Consider the following 9,556-nt stretch of genomic DNA (forward strand, 5'->3'; position numbering starts at 1 on the left):
TTTAAATCTTGCATGATTAACGTCTTAGTCCCTTGGTCCACCATTTTGGTGCAACAGACACAAGTAGAAGTAGGAGGAGGAGTAACAATTCAAATTTTAATAAACCTTGGAAAATAGACTGCATTCCCTGAAGAATTCAGAATAACTCCAAAAACCAGTCTGGACCTGGCACTTCTGGGGAGACTTACAGCCAGGTAGCCAGTTGCCTAGTTTTATCTAAGTAAGTTTTAACTTCTGATTGGCATTTATACATCCACTTTTTCTGCTAAAATCCAATCTAAAGCGATTTGATTGTCCAGTACTATTCTGGCTAAAGAATCTAGTGCTTTCTGCTGGGAGGCTACAGCTTGAGCTGTCTCATTTGTTACTATTCCCAAAGTAAGAAAAATTTTATTATAAGAGGAGAACTTTTGAGACCATAAAGTTGCAAGTGGAAGCTTCCAGCAGACACTGTTTTGAGAATGGTTAGTGGCATCCCCAAGTCCGACACAGTTCAGAAAATTCAAGTTCTCATCAATACAGGAACCTGTCTGCAACCACAACCAAAAGGGCCACCCAGCTCTACCTTGGATGCCTGAACCACAACCACACCATTTTGACTTTCAAATGAATTCCCCTTCTCAATGGCCAAAGCAGATGTACAATGCATGCTTGACAGGCCATAAAACAGGCCACTCTGGTCAGCATAAAGTTCAAGTTGAATCATGCCAGAATGACTTTCCCATACCTCAATATGTGAAGATTTCTTCCATTGTTTCCCCTTTTGTTTGCAAGTCTTTTGATAGATCAAAACATTTGTCCCTCAGTGCCAGGGTGGTTGCTGCCTGCCCTGGGTTCATAATGTCCCTCAGGGCTAGGCCTCCTCTATAAATATATATACATACACACATACATACATACACACACACACATGCCTAGTTATTCATGTTGGGGGAAAATTAACCCCACATAGTGAAACAGCAAAACATGGAAAAACACTCTATAGGCTATACTTTTTTTCAATTATAATGAATTATAACACAAACACTGTACATGTGCTTTTAGCAGACTTGCAGTGAAACAAGTCTTGAGTAGTTATACTCTGTGACAACTTCACTAGATAATTTTTTTACCATTCTAAACATTGAGGGCAACAGTATGGTTAGAAGTAAAACAGTAACTTTCAATGTTGATAGAGAGACACACACCTGGTAAACAGTTCAATTAAATTAGTGGAATTGGTCTCACAGGCCTGGTCCAGATTGTTGGGTCAGCTGCCTACCATTGCCATTATCTTCTTCTCATCCTGGTGTGGGTCTGGGTTTTGGGGTCAGCAGTCCTTTCTACAGACGAGTCCAATGCAGAGGCCCTTCTTAAATGGGAAAAACATGAATTCAAGAGACATTCTCTTTAGTTTTGCTGTGCATGAGCTAGTTAAGAGTAGCTGGTAATGAATGGTACCAGGTACTTTTATCTAGGAGACAGTCCTTTAAATGATGCCTTTTTCAGTATTTATAATCTCCTTGTTGCAGGTCATGGGGCATCTGATCTTCATTCAAAGATAGAATGTTGTGATAAGCTTCAGAAACAAAGTGTCCTTTAAATAATTCAGTCAAACTTTACAATTATGTAACATAACAACAAGAAACTATCTGGGAGGTGAGTCTTAGACAGTGAATACAGACCTCAATGAACAAAACCAGAATTTAATATCTACAGAAACATAATCTTTTTCTCACTAAAAAAACAAATGTGTCTGCAAAATAAGTCTGGTTTCTATAAACTTGGTCTGATTATTTATATAGCTATAATTGACCACACTGGTTTTTTTTAATTGGCTGGGCTGGAACTATAAAAGGTCTCTCAAGGCCAGAAAACCTGTGCCAAGGGCTTGCCAGATTCCACCTATGATATCTAGAGATTTGGGTGAATCCCTCTCTTCTTGAAGTTCCCAAAATATCTTGAGATTCCTGCATCAGTCAGGAGGTGGCCTTCCTTATTCATCTGATAAGGCTGCCTGGTAACTACAAGTTGCCAATTTCTGAAGGATTCAGGTAGAGAGAAAAGATAAAATCAGGTAGAAAAGAAAAGAAAAATGATAAATGTTTCCATCCTACTTACAAAGGTATAATTTACCAAGTTATTACAAGCCATAATTAGTCTGAGGGGAAAGGTTTCCTTATATCTGGAAAACACAGATTAAAAGCCAGTAACAGTTCAGACAAAACCCATAAAAATTATAACCACGTTCACCAGATCATTCAGTCCTATGTAACTAATCCTTGTGTTAACAGTTTTATGAAGCCATCACATTTTCCATTGGAATTCTTTAATTTCTTACCCAGTTCAGCAGTATGACCTGAACATTATCAAAAACCTGTACTTGTCAAAAAGTCCTCTCTATGAATCTTCTTGAAGATGAAGCATTTTTTTTGGTAAAAGCATCAGAGTACAATGATAATTGTCTATAAATGACAAAAGACTTGAAAAGGCACAGTTAAACACATGATTACATTGCAATGGACAAAGAAATTCGGTTACTGCTGTGACAGACAACATTTTAAGATAACAACTAGAATTATGACTGACATTATACCAGAGCATACCAGATTTTTAAAAATTTCGTATAACTTCTAAAACCTTTATATTAAGGGCATTTACCCATACACTATAAACTAAGAAAATTTATTACCAATCACTTGACAATGTTTCCCAAGTAATTTAACATACCAAATAATCCTAATTATTTTAATATTGCTCTCTGAGATGCCTTAGGGTTTCTCTGAAGCATTCCAAAATTACCTGGAGATCAAAAGTACTTTAATTAGAATTTGATATTAGAAAAGTTTGTCAAAAATATAAAAAAGTTTTAAAACACCTGGTCAAATACGATCATAGGTCACTGTGAAACAATACTTATTTACTTAACCAAAGTGACAATAAGAGATTTTAAGAGCAAATACAGAAAGTATAAATTACTTAAAAAGTTAAGAAACTTTACAATCTATTATCAAAAGCTGATCAATATTCCAATAAAACTTTGTTCTCTTAACAGAAAGAGAAAACCCAATTCAAGTTTTACACCGCTTTACCTTCAATCTTAAACTTTACTCAGTTAAATTCATTCTCATCTTAGTCCTGACCACACAAAGAATTCCTTTTAAAGATTCTTTTTTGTTTTCATAAATCTACAACTTTCTATATCAATATCAGTTTATCCCTTATTTTCTTTCCCATTGGGAAATAATCAGCTTTAGGACAAAATTACTTTCTTTTCCCTTAAAAAAATGCATTTCAATTTCTCATACATTCTTTTACTGAAAACACACCTCCTACTTTCCTTGCATACTAAAATGTTTCCCTTATTATTTTAGTACCTTTATATACATATATGTTACAAATTTTAACCATCAAAAACCTTAATCTCTAGTGAAAACCAAGAAGTAAGCAATTGTGAACATACCAGAATTTCCTGACTGGCCAACTTATGAATATATTCTATAACCTCTAGAAATATACATCTCCTCATATTATAATTTCTTTCCTCGTTGTGGTACAAGACATGTGTCTAATAAACCCAAACATCTTTAGTTTTTCTCTCACAAGAAGACAAAAGTAGGTAAACTTAGACTTGTTTAACAATTAACATTCCAGTATTTTATCTTATTTGAAATGACCTAGATATTCCATAAATTTCCATCATTTAACTTAATTTAATAGCAAACTTAAGTTAATAGCAAAACTCTATAAAGAGTTTTAAGTTACCAACACCTGGAGAGATGATTTTTAAGTAGACATTCGCAAAACATAATTATTCCCAAAGAGTTGATCCAAAAAAACTACTACCTCATTTACATTTAGTTTACTTAAAAAGTTTCATCATATCAAGTTATTTTCTTTCCTGACAAATTTTGTAACAGGAATAACAAAATCTTATTGACTCTCAGTAAACCTAGGTATAATAAAAGTATTCTACTTAATGCTGATGACTCAAAAGACTTGCCTATATTAAACCAATAAACTTTAACTTTAAAACCAAAAATTAATTTAATACTAAATATTTCCCAGATCATGTGAACCTAAAATTCATCAGGTTAGTTTCTAAGTCTGAAAATTTATGTAAGTGCTTACTTTCCTTTAAGCCAATTAAATAGAGATCATTTACAAATTAATTTTGGTAATATCATCCAGAGGTAAAAACATATCATCTCTATAATGTACACAGACATCCATCCATCCATCCATATAAACACAGACCTCATTGTTTCCTCCTTGAGTTAAAAATCCCTCTTTTTCCTTTTTTTTTTTCTTTAGTCTCAGAAATTGGAGACGGTCAGATAAAAGTTTGAGAGCCCAATTAGAACATTTATATCTCAAAGGCACAGGGAGAGAAATGCAAGTTCCTCCTAGAAAGACTGCTTCCTCTCACAGGATATGAAAAAAAGAAAAAAAATTAGAATGTCAAAAGAGCTCCATCCTCATCATTTTTCTCTGGAGTCTCAAGAACACCATGGCCACCGGAACTGAGGGTGGTCTAATTTTGTAGGATGCATCCTAAAGGGCTATTTTTAGGAAATGAACTTTTGTTTCTCATGTCCACCAGTCAAAACACTGCACCTTCTTTAACACAAATATACACTCACACACACCCCCTCAAAATATAAGCCAAACGAGTTCCAAAAGGCTCAAAGCCAAACCAATTCCAAAAGGCTTACTTTGATACAACAGTATAAAAAGGCTTTGCATAAGGAATTTCATACCATTTTCCTTTCCTTTTACAAAACAGTTCTACTTGAAAGATCATGTTATAAATTAGAGAGCCATTAGGGCCCATTGTTCTCCAGATCCTAAGAAGCAATGAGGCCAAGCAGTATTAAAATGAAACACTTTTTTCTTTCATGGATGCATAACTGAAGATCTCCCAGTTTTGCAAAACAGACCCTAAGGATCTACAAGATATACTAGAGTTCTGGTCACCCATCATAAATTACCCATGGCTGGTACTGTCAGACATTCCCCAGGCTGTGTGCCAAAACAAACAAACCAATGCAATGGGGTCCCTTGAGGTCACACTTCCCTAACTTGAGAATGAGAAGCCTCCTCTTACTGTCCCAGATGGTGGTGTATGAGTCCTGGTCCGAACGGGAGATTCCCAGGTACAGCCCCAGGTGGTGCTAAATGGCCAGAGAGACTCCTCAGTCCAAAAGGGAAAATCCAATTAAAGCAGTGCTCTGCTCAGACACTGGAGTCAAATGACCAAGTCCCAAACCCAAATGGAAACTTCCAGTCAAGGTAACACAATAGTGAAGAATACCCTGGTATCATCACACACAAGACTCCTCTACTTACCAGGTACCTCAACCTTCAAATGCCTTGTTTCCTTTACCACAAATATCAAAAGCGCTGTGCGTCAATAACACAGAGTCAGTGGCAAGCCTCAGGGCTGTCCTTGAGACAAATGTGCTTAGGCAGCTGCTGGACAGAATGAGAGCTGCCACAAGCCAGGGTTTGATGTGCCACAGGTGAGACACCCACATGGGATGATGAGTCCCTTTGTGGCCACCAAATCCAACTAGGATCTGCTGGTAAAGCCAATCTACTGACACGGGGTTGTGGTGAAGGAAAGTACAGCATTTATTTGAAGGGTATCGAGCAAGGAGAACAGGCAGTTCATGCTCAAAAGATCTAAACTCCCTGATGGCTTTCAGGGAAGGGTTACTAAAGGCAACATTTGGGATGAAAGATGCAAGGTGCATGATTTCTTCTAATTAGTTGATGGTGAGGTAAGAGTGGTGTTTCAGAAGTCTTAATCATCAACCTTCTGATTCCAGTCTTCTCAGGTCTACATACTTGTGGTCTGCATGTTGTCACCATCCTCCAAGCAGGGAAGGGTATCTTAGTTCTGCTGAACAACTCAAAGATATGTATCAGTTATGTGTATCCTTTGAGGAGGAAATAGGACTGTCTTTTATCACTGAACTACTGTTTAAACTATCATTACTTTTCTTGTTTGCTTTACCTTTGTTTCTGTATGCCCTCACTTCCCTAGTTAACTACTTGTGCCCACTTTTTGGAACTCAGGGAAGACCTAGGAGACGAAAGCTTTTTGCTACAAACAAGAAACAGAGAACACGGAGGGGCCTTGGTACCTGGGAAGGCCCTGCAGGGCTCTGCTCAGTTTCAATCACACCTTTTCTTTGACACTCCTCAATCCTGAGGAGAACAGGGGCAAGACAAGAAAGGGAATAACGTTTTAGATAGAGAGGTTAATCGAACTCAGCAGGCGAACTTGGTTTTATAATTACTGGACAAAACGCAAGCATCTCCAGGACCATACAATTAGGTAATCGCAGAGCGGAAGCTTTTGGTAGAATAATCAAATCAAAAAGCTCCCTTTGATTATCAAAAGATAATCACTTTTGTCTGCCATACAGCTTTTACGGTATGATAGGCCTTGTGTTGTCTCTCTTTTGAGAGCTATAAATTCCTTTGGAATGCAACGCAAGACCAGAGAAGGGGCCAGGAGGAAGGAGGCATTAAACAGGGATCTACACAGAACAGGATGCTACATAGCTGTTTGGTCTCCCTATAATACTATTCATTGCCTAGAATGCTTGATGTACAAGTAGCTCTCTGGAACAGGTGGTAGAACTGGCTGATTGAAGAGTCAAGGTTCAGAAAACCATTAGAGATGAATACCAACAAATACAGAGAATTAATGACTTCAAACATGTCTTGGCAATTAATTAAAATGGAACAGAGATTACAGTCTAAATCTCAATTCAGTGTCCTTTTCCCTGCACCCACTGCCAACTGTCTCTGATCAAAATTTTACACTAGAATTTTCATACTTCAATTGGGCACTTCCTGTCAAGGTTGGTCATTAATCAGTGATTATTTTGTGTAAAAAAAATGGGATACTTCCCACAGCACCTGGTGCACAGTAAATGCCGGTTAAATGTTAACAAACGTTACCCTTTATTTTTAGCCTCTTTATTGGGGAAGACTGGCTTTATATGGTAATTAAATCTGAATTTACAAATGCAAATCTCAGGCAGAAAATTTTCTGGGGTGGAAGATGGACTGTGCAGACTGCACGATGGTACAAATGAATAGATCCAGAGGTCTGAAACCAGTACAGGGGAGGAAAGGTATCTTCTAAGTTCTCTACTGGGACTGCTGTAACAAAAGAGATTAAGAATAGAAAAGCATACAAATGTGTTTGTTTTACGTGACATGGGAGCCCTCATAAGGAAATGAAGATCCAAAAGATGGTTAAACCTGTTCTTTCACTGGGTTTGATGAAGAGTGGAAAGTCATGGAAAGATACGATAGGGCAGAGTATGAGCTAAGCGTAGTAAACTGGGAGAACTCAGCAACGCCTGTTCAGATTCCTCAGTGTGTCTTTCTTCCGGATAAAGGGAGGGCACCTTTCACATGATGGTTTATACCTGCTTCACAGGCAGGTCAGAGAGTCCTTCCTGAACATCCCATTTCTCAAATTCCTTCAGCTTAAAATATTCAACATGCCAAGGTGCCATACTTTGGGGTAGTGTGTCCTGAACACTGAGAATACTAATTCATCCTTTGATTTAAATTTACAGAAATAATGCAATCACATACAAGGCAAAGAATTAAAATTAAAAAGATTGTGGGCTTCCCTGGTGGCGCAGTGGATGAGAGTCCGCCTGCCGATGCAGGGGACACGGGTTCGTGTCCCGGTCCGGGAGGATCCCATGTGCTGCAGACTGGCTGGGCCCGTGAGCCATGGCTACTGGGCCGGCGCGTCTGGAGCCTGTGCTCCGCGGTGGGAGGGGCCGTAAGAGTGAGAGGCCCACGTACCGCAAAAAAAAAAAAAAAAAAAAAGATTGCAAAACCTTAGCTGAAAACCTATCTGGGGAAAGAATCCAAAACAACTCACTGTATTCCCTATTCATTTTTTAATGGAAGTATAGTTGATTTACAATATTATATTAGTTTCAGGTGTACAACATAGTGATGAAATATTTTTAAAATTATAACCCATTTTAAGTTATTATAGAATATTGGCTATATTCCCTGTGCTATACAATATATCCTTGCAGCTTATTTATTTTATACATAGTGATTTGTATCCCTTAATCCCCTCTCCCTACCTTGCCCCTCCCCCTTTCCCTCTCCCTACTGGTAACCACTAGTTTGTTCTCTATATCTGTTAAGTCTGTTTCTTTTTTTTGTTATATTCATTTGTTTCATATTTTAGATTCCCACATACAAGTTATAGGATACATTATTTGTCACTATCTAAGCATAATACCTTCCCTCCAGGTCCATCCATATTGTTGCAAATTTCACTGTTTTTCATGGCTGAGTAATATTCCATTGTGTGTGTCTGTCTGTGCGTGTATACACACACTACATCTTCTTTATCCACTCACTTGTTGGAAACTTATGCTGCTTCCATATCTTGGCTACTGTAAATAATGCTGCTATGAACACTGGGCTGTGTCTTTTTGAATTAGCCTTTTCACTGTTTTCCTTATTCTACAGCACACCTTTAAAATCAGGCAAACCAACCATAGTTCTGCCTTTCCTTTCTTTGACTCAACTGGCAACAGCACAACTTAAATGATTCTTGTTTCCCCTCCAGAGAAAGAATGCAAGGGGTCAGCAAAGAAGCCAAGGTAAGCTTATTTTTTCAAAAGCATCTACTAAGGAAAGACTTTTACATTAAAACTAGGTTTCCACTAAAAGCAGAATTACCATATGATCCAGCAATCCCACTCCTGGGCATATATCCAGACAAAACTATAATTCAAAAAGATACATGCACTTCTATGTTCATAGTGGCACTATTCACAATAGCCAAGACATGGAAACAACCTAAATGTCCATCGACAGATGAATGGATAAAGAAGATGTGGTACATATATACAGTGGAATACTACTCAGCAATAAAAAAGAACAAAATAATGCCATTTGCAGCAACATGGATGCAACTAAAGATTATCATACTAAGTAATGTAAGTCAGAGAGAGAAAGACGAATGCCATATGATATCACTTATATATGGAATCTAAAATATGACGCAAATGAACCTATCTGTGAAACAGAAACAGAATCATGGTCATAGAGAACAGACTGGTGGTTGCCAGGGGGAGGGGGTTGGGGGAAGGATCGAGTGGGAGGCTGGGGTGAGCAGATGTAGGCTTTTATATACAGAATGGATAAACAAGGTCCTGGGCTTCCCTGGTGGCGCAGTGGTTAAGAATCCGCCTGCCAACGTGGGGGACATGGGTTTGATCCCTGGTCTGGGAAGATCCCATGTGCCGCGGAGCAACTAAGCCCATGTGCCACAACTACTGAGCCTGCACTCTAGAGCCAGCGAGCCACAACTACTGAGCCTGCGCTCTAGAGCCAGTGACCCACAACTACTTAAGTCCACGTGCCTACAGCCCATGCTCCTCAGCAACAGAAGCCACCATAATGAGAAGCCCGCGCACTGCCAACGAAGAGTAGCCCCCGCTCGCCAAAACTAGAGAAAGCCTGTGCAAAGCAACGAAGACCCAACACAGCCAAAAATAAAAAATAAATAAAA

This window comes from Grampus griseus (assembly GCF_964374135.1).
Source record: "Grampus griseus genome assembly, chromosome: 11".
Classification (NCBI taxonomy): Eukaryota; Metazoa; Chordata; class Mammalia; order Artiodactyla; family Delphinidae; genus Grampus; species Grampus griseus.